This window comes from Kogia breviceps, chromosome X (assembly GCF_026419965.1).
Source record: "Kogia breviceps isolate mKogBre1 chromosome X, mKogBre1 haplotype 1, whole genome shotgun sequence".
Taxonomy (NCBI): Eukaryota; Metazoa; Chordata; class Mammalia; order Artiodactyla; family Physeteridae; genus Kogia; species Kogia breviceps.
Genome location: NC_081330.1, coordinates 88,162,205 through 88,170,522, shown reverse-complemented (window position 1 = coordinate 88,170,522; position 8,318 = coordinate 88,162,205). Strand labels below are relative to the sequence as shown.

Sequence of the window (8,318 nt, the reverse complement as noted above, 5' to 3'; positions counted from 1 at the left end):
TGTCATATATGGCCTTTATTATGTTGAGGAAAGTTCCCTCTATGCCTACTTTTTGCAAGGTTTTTATCATAAATGGGTGTTGAATATTGTCAAAATCTTTTTCTTTATCTATTGAGATGATCATATATGGTTTTTGGTATTCGTTTTTTAAATATGGTGTATCACACTGATTGATTTGCATATATTGAAAAATCCTTGCACCCCTGCTATAAATCCACATGAACATGTTGTCTGATCCTTTTAATGTATTGTTGAATTCAGTTTGCTAGTATTTTGATAAGGATTTTTATGTCTATGTTCGTCAATGATATTGGCCTGTAATTTTCTTTTTCTCTGGTATCTTTGTCTGGTTTTGGTATCAGGGTGATGGTGACCTCATAGAATGAGCTTGGGAGTATTCCTTCCTCGGGAGTTTTTTTGGAATAGTTCCAGAAGATAGGTATTAATTCTTCTCAAAATGTTTGGCAGAATTTGCCTGTGAAGCCATCTGGTACTGGACTTTTGTTTGTTGGGAGTTTTAAAATCAGTTTCTATTTAAGTACTTGTTATTGGTCTGTTCATATTTTCTACTTCTTCCTGGTTCAGTTTTGGGAGATTGTACCTTTCTAAGAATTTGTCCATTTCTTCTAGGCTTTCCATTTTACTGGCATATAGTTGCTTATAGTAGTCTCTTATGATCCTTTGTATTTCTGTGGTATCTGTTTTAACTTCTCCTTTTTCATTTCTAATTTTGATTTGAGCCCACTCTCTTTTTTTTCTTCATGAGTCTGGCTAAAGGTTTATCAATTTTGTTTATCTTTTCAAAGAACCAGCTTTTAATTTCATTGATGTTTCCTATTGTTACAGACATAAACCCTGCTGAATCTGTAACAAGGCCTGCATTGCTCTAGGGTATGATATTGCCAATAAATTATCAGCAATCTGCATCTGTGCTGCAGGGTCAGGGTTCTGGCTTAGTGACTGCATTATGCTTCTCATGTAGGGGGCAGACAACATATTTTGCATAAATTGTGAGTTTTCAGTTATTTGTTGCAACAAGCTCTGCATTTCTGGTGTGTTGAACATACTAGCTCTTACTCCAGGCCTCAAATTTGGCACAGAACTCTGCCCAGCAGTGCCACTGACAGCATTATCACTAGTGCCTCCAAGGCACTTCTGAGTGCCTCCCTCAGAAGCTGATGAATTCTGAGAAGCCTGTGGAGCTCACGTTTTGGGTAATCGATCTTTATTTTCTGTACGGGAAGGTTAACTACTTTCACCTGAGGATATATTGCTCACTAAGGAAGCAAATGGTTTACCGCCAAACTGTTCTTGTGCAGCACTCAGCATTGGTTCCTGAATATCTGGGTACATGCACCATAAAGCATTGTAGTATCCTCTGGGATGCTTTCTAGGTTGGTCAAGGCTCGGTCCTGGTTTCTCATTATTTCCTGCATCATTGCTGGATTCTTGGCAAGTTCCAATATTTGTCTCACAATATCTGGATTATTCAGCATATAACTAATTTCTGGATTTCTCTATCAACTGCTGCATTTGTGGATTGGCCATAATTAACTGCCTCATCAGGTCAGGATTTGAAAGCATGCTCTGGACAAAGGGATTCTCCATGATCTGGACCATTATTTCAGGATTGGACACAAGTGGCTGCTGCACCTGGCTTTGTAGTTCAAAGAAGTTGGTAGTATTCAAACCCAAGCTACTCAGACCTGCAAGTCCTCTAAGCCCACCTAAACCAAAAAGGTTGCTAGCAACAGAACCAAATGTGGAGTTACTATTAGGAGCTGATGATGTGGTAGCACTGCTTCCACTGGTGGTTTTTTTGCTGAGCTGAATGATCCTGAGGTCTGTTTTGTGTTTTGATGATGAAGTGAACAATAAGTCCGTTGTGAATTCCATGCTGACTCAAAGTATTTTGATCTTTTAAAACTTTTCCAGCAAATATCAACACAAGTTGGTTGGTATGTGATTTGAAACATTTAGAGATTTCTTCCTTGAACTGCAGGGTAGAGCTATTCTTGGACCCCATGAAGTACTCTTTCTTCTTCAGTGTCTTCAGGGTGACTTTTGTGATCTTGGGTTCTGTGGAGGCAGTGGTGGCAGGGTGGCCGGCACCTTCGGCAGTGGCGGCACTGTCCTGGGAGCTTGGAGCGCTGAGACTTTCATCATTCTTGGCCATGGGACAGCGGTGCCTCAGGTGTACAGGAGGGCGTGGGCGAGCAAAGGGGAGCAAGGCAATACCTGAGCCAGCCGGCCGGGGCAGCAGAGAATGTGGGGCACACTGCCTCAGTGACAACTGGGTGCAGGGCCACCCTGGAAGGCTAGGGGGCACAGAGTTTGGTGTGGGCTCCAGCACAGGTCCTCAGCACTTTAAATATGTAATCACCATTGTATCTGATAAGAAATCAGCTGTTAATTTTTTTGAGGATCCTTATATATGATGAGTCATTTATCTCCTATTGCTTTCAAGATTTTCTTCTTGTCTTTATCTTTTAGTGATGTGATTATAATGTGACAGTGTAGATCTCTCTGAGTTTAACTCATTGGAGTTCCTTGAGGTTCTTGGATGTATGGATTCATGTATTTGATTAAATTTGTGAAGTTTTAGCTATTTTTAAAATAAATTATTTATTTTATTTATTTTTGGCTGTGTTGGATCTTCGTTGCTGTGTGTGGGCTTTCTCTAGTTGTGGCGAGTGGAGGCTACTCTTCATTGCGGTGCATGGGCTTCTCATTGTGGTGGCTTCTCTTGTTGTGGAGCACAGGGTCTAAGTGCATGGGCTTCCGTAGTTGTAGCATGCGGGCTCAGTAAATGTGGCTCACGGGATCTAGAGTGTAGGCTCAGTAGTGGCACATGGGCTTAGTTGCTCCACGGCATGTGGAATCTTCCTGGACCAGGGTTCGAACCTGTGTCACCTGTATTGGCAGGTGGATTCTTAACCACTGTGCCACCAGGGAAGCCCCTATTATTTTTTCAAATATTCTTTTTCTCCATTTCCCTCCTCTTTTGCTTAAACTTCCATTATGCACATGTCGATATGTTTATTACTGTCCCACAGGTCTCCTAGGTCTGGATCATTTTCCTTCATTCTTTTTTCTTTCTACCCTTCAGATTGGATACTTTAATTGATCTTTTTTTGATGATTCTTTTTTGTTCCTGCAAAAATCTACTATCGAATCCCTCTAGTGAATTTTGTATTTCAGTATTTAACATTACAGCTCCAGAATTTTAATTTTGTTCCTTTGTTTAATTTTTATCTCTTTATTGATATTCTTTATGTATTTAGACATTATTCACATAACTTCCTTAAGCTCTTTGAACATATTTAAGACAGTTGATTTAATATATTTATCTTTAAGTCTACACTCTGGGCTTCCCCAGGGACAGTTTCAACTGATTGCTTTTTTCCTGTATATGAACCGTAGTTTCTTGGTTTTTGGCATGCCTCATTTTTTTGTTATTGTTGTTGAAAACTGGACATTTGCAATAATATAATGTGCAAATAAGTGAACAAACCAAACCACACAAAAACAAACACATAGATACAGAAAACAGAGTAGTGGTTATCAGAGGGGGTGGTATGGAGGGGTAGTGCAAAATGGGTAAGGGGGCTCAACTGTATGGTGCCGGATGGAAAATAAATTTTTGGTGGTGAGCATGTAGGCTATACAGAATTAGAAATATAATGTTGTACACATGAAACTTATATAATGTTATAAAACTTATATAATGTTATAAGTCAATCCTCAGTAACATATGTGTGTGTGTGTGTGTGTGTGTGTGTGTGTGTGTGTGTGTGTGTATGTATATATAAAATGTGGCAACTCTGGAAGTCAGAGTCTTTCATTTTCCCCTGTTTTGTTATTGTTGCTCTTTGTTGTTTTTATTAATTTAGTGTCTTTTCTGAATTAATTTTGTAAAGCCTGTATTCTTTGTCATGTGTGACCACTGAAGTCTGCTTGGTGTGCAAAGTGGTTAGCTAATGACCAAAAGAGATTCTTTTTTTAAAAATAAATAAATAAATTTATTTATTTATTTATTTTTGGCTGAGTTAGGACTTTGTTGCTCCTCATGGGCTTTCTCTAGTTACAGCAAGCGGGGGCTACTCTTCATTGCAGTGCCTCAGCTTCTCATTGTGGTGGCTTCTCTTGTTGCAGAGCATGGGCTCTAGGCATTAGAGCTTCAGTAGTTGTGGCTTATGGGCTCTAGACGGCAGGCTCAGTAGTTGTGGCCCATGGACTTAGTTGCTCTGCGGCCTGTGTGAGTTTCCTGGATCAGGGCTTGAACCTGTGTCCCCTGCATTGGCAGGCAGATTCTTAACCACTGTGCCAGCAGGGAAGCCCCTAACAGAGATTCTTTAAATGTCTGGAAATAGTAACACTCCTTGTCTTTTCTGAGGGACTCTGTGTTTTTATTGGGGACATGCTTTTATCAGTTCATCAGGCAGTTTACAACTCTGTCTTAACCTTAACTTCCTACTTGCATACACCCTCATTGATAGGCAGAGGTGAGAGCCTAAGGCTTTCTCAGGTATTTCCCCAGTGTACACACAACCTTAGTCATAAACACAGACCTGCATATGCATGTGGCACTCTGATCCCCAAGAATACATTGGAGCTTTTCAAGGACCCTATGGACATCTAATTTCCCAGCTTTTCATATAAAAATTTAAATTTTATTTTCAATATTTAAAAAATCTGGGCATTGGGGTTTTGATAGGAATTCCATTAACCCTGTGTATTAATTGGAGATAATTAACATTTTTACTATAATAGGCTTTCTAAAGCTTGAACATGGTATGTCCCCACATAATTAGGTCTTTGATTTCTTTCTTCAGCATTTTGTAGTTTTCAGCATACAAGTATTGTGTGTGTTTTGTTAGGTTAACATCTATTTAATTTTTTGAACAATTGTAATAGGGATTGTATTTTTAATTTTAGGTTCTATATGTTCATTGCTAGCATATAGAAATATGTTTGATTTCTGTATGTTTTTCTTGTATACTGTTACCTTGCTGAACTCACTTATTTGTACTAGGTTTTGTGTATGTGAATATCTTGGGGTTTTCTATGTAGATTATTTTGCCTTCTGCAAATTTAGACAGTTTTATTTCTATATTTTCAGTATATATGATTTTTATTTTGTTTTCTTGCCCATTGTACTGGTGAGAACTTCCAGTATAATGTTGAAGTGGTGAAAGTGGAATTCTTGCCTTATTCCATATCTTAGGGGAAATCATTCTTTCATCATTTTGTGTAACATTATAGTTTCTTTTTTACATTCTCTGTGTCAAATTAAGAAAATTTCTGTCTATCACTATTATTCTGAGCATTATTTTTTATCATGAATGGATGTTGAATTTTTGTCAAATCCTTTTCTGTATCAATTGATATGATTATATGTTTCTTGTTTAGTCTGTTGATGTGATGGATTACACTGGTTGATCACAAATGTGGAAACAGCCATGTTAGCACTGCGTTAGCTTTATTCTTCAAATTTTGATATGATTTATTTTCATTTCCATCCAACTCAATCCAATTCAATGTATTAAATTTTTTTAAAAAATTATTGAGATACAATACCATATCTTCTTTATCCATTTGTCTATTTTTGGACACCTAGGTTGCTTTACTATCTTGGCTATTGTAAATAATGTGTCAATAAACACTGAAGTGCACATAACTTTTGAATTAGTATTTTTTTTTTTTGTGGTACACGGGCCCCTCACTGTTGTGGCCTCTCCCGTTGCGGAGCACAGGCTCTGGACGTGCAGGCTCAGTGGCCATGGCTCACAGGCCCAGCCACTCTGCGGCATGTGGGATCTTCCCGGACCGGGGCATGAACCCGTGTCCCCTGCATCGGCAGGTGGACTCTCAACCACTGCACCACCAGGAAAGCCCTGAATTAGTATTTTTGTTTTCTTTGGGTAAATACCCTGAAGTGGAATTGCTGAATTATATGACAGTTCTATTTTTAAATTTCAAGGAACTTCCATACTGTTTTCCATACTGGCTGCACCAATTTGTATTTCCACCAATAGTGCTGGAGTGTTCACTTTTCTCCACATCTTCACCAACACTTGTATTTTGTTGTCTATTTGGTAATAGCCATTCTGACATGTGTGAGGTGGTATCTCATTGTGATTTTGATTTGCATTTCTCTGACGATTAGTGATGTTGAGCATCTTTTCATGTGTCTGTTGGACATATGTATGTCTTCTTTGGAAAAATATCTATTTAGGTCCTATGCCCATTTTTTAAATGTGGTATTATATTTAAGTACAAAGACTTTTCCAGTCATGTCACTTAGAGATCATTTTATCCACTGCTGTGTTTGGCCTCCAGTCTCTTGTCTCTCTCCTCAGCAATGGTAAGGCGGATACCCTTTCTATGAGGAAGAGAGATCCATGGTTTGTTGCCTTTGCCAATAACGAAAATGTTGGAGAGCCAGGTGGCAAAGCTCTTGCCACTGGCATCTTTCACATGAACTACATCAAAAGAACCAGGATGTCTCTCCCACTTAGTGATCACACCAATTCTTCCCAGGTTACCACCTCCAGTCACCATGCACGTGTTACCAGTGTCAAAGTTGATGAAATCAGCAATCTTGCCAGTCTCCAAATCAATTTGAATGGTGTCATTCACCTTGATGAGGGGATCAGGGTAGTGGATGATGGGAGCATCATGGGTCACCAGATGAGGGATTCCTTTTGTCTGCACAAAGATATTTCTCATTTTGCACAACTTATACTTGGCCTCCTCAGGTGTAATACAATGAACAGCAAAGCGACTCTTGGTGCCATAGATCAGATGAAAATTCTCTCCAGTCTTGTCAATGCTGATGACATCCATAAAACCAGCAGTAAGTTATATCAGTGCGGGCCTTGCCATCAATCCAAATGAAATGCTGCATGCAGATCTTCTTTATTTCATCTCCTGTTAGGGCATACTTAAGTCTGTTCCTTAAGAAAATGATTAGGGGGTGACATTCCCTTAGCTTGTGGGGACCGGTAGATGGACGAGGAGCAAACACACCAGTCAGTTTATCCAGCATTCAATGCTTTGGAGCTGCTACACGCTTCAGGTGCTTCTTGGGACCATGAGCCATGGCTGCACTAGGCACGAAAAGAGCCCTATGCCCATTTGTTACTTGGGTTGTTTCTTTTTTTGATGTTGAGTTGTATGAGTTCTTTTCATATTTTGCATATTAACCTCTTGTTGGATATATCATTTGCAAATATCATCTCTCATTTAATTTTGTTGATAGTTTCCTTCACTGTGCAAAAGCTTTTTATTTTCATGTAGTCCCATTTTGTTTCCCTTGCCTGAGGAGACCTATCCAAAAGTATGTTGCGAAGATTAATGTCAGAGAATGTATTGACTGTGATTCTTCTATGAATTTTATGGTTTCAGGTGTTACATTTAAGTCTTTAATCCATTTTGAGTTTACTTTTTACAAGGTATGAAAAAGTAGTCCAGTTTGATTTTTTTTGGCATATGGCTGTTTAGTTTTTCCAACATCATTTATTGAAGATGCTGTCTTTCTCATATTGCATACTTGTGCCTCCTTTGACATAGATTAATTTAACCATATAAATGTGGGTTTATTTCTGGGCTCCCTATTCTGTTCCATTGATATATGTGTCTGTTTCTGTGCCAGTACCATACTGTTTTGATTAGTGTAGATTTTAGTATATTTTGAAATCAGGGAGCACGATACCTCCAGCTTTTTCTTCTTTCTCAGACTGTTTTGGCTACTTGGGTTTTAGTGTGTGTGTGATGCCATGCAAATTGTAGGATGCTGGGCTTCCCTGGTGGCGCAGTGGTTGAGAATCCGCCTGCCGATGCAGGAGACACGGGTTCGTGCCCTGGTCTGGGAAGATCCCACATGCCGCGGAGCAACTAAGCCCGTGAGCCATGGCCGCTAGGCCTGTGCGTCCGGAGCCTGTGCTCCACAACGGGAGAGGCCACAACAGTGAGGGGCCCGTGTACCGCAAAAACAAAAAAAAAAAAAAAAAAAAAAAATGTAGGATGCTTTGTTCAAGTTCAGTGAAATATTTCATTGGTACTTTGATAAGAATTGCATCAAATCTGTAGTTCATATTGGGGAGTATTGTCATTTTAAAAATATTAATTCTTTCCACCCCCCAGTCTCTGCCACTTTATTTATTTTTATAACAGAAAGTTTTTTTAATGGATTACTTATTTTATAGTCACAAAACTAAAAATGTTTAATAAATTATCTTATCTGATCCTTTCTTCACCTCTGAAAGTTAGGTGTATTATCTTTATTTTATTCTTTTAACATCTTTATTGGAGTA

General features: G+C 38.9%; 2 pseudogenes; both read right to left on the bottom strand.

The window, feature by feature from the left end:
- Window positions 1-840: 840 nt before the first annotated feature.
- On the bottom strand, window positions 841-2,176 carry LOC131748141 (ubiquilin-1 pseudogene; annotated as a pseudogene).
- Window positions 2,177-6,315: 4,139 nt separating this feature from the next.
- On the bottom strand, window positions 6,316-7,105 carry LOC131747781 (small ribosomal subunit protein eS4, X isoform-like; annotated as a pseudogene).
- Between the last annotated feature and the right edge of the window lie 1,213 nt (window positions 7,106-8,318).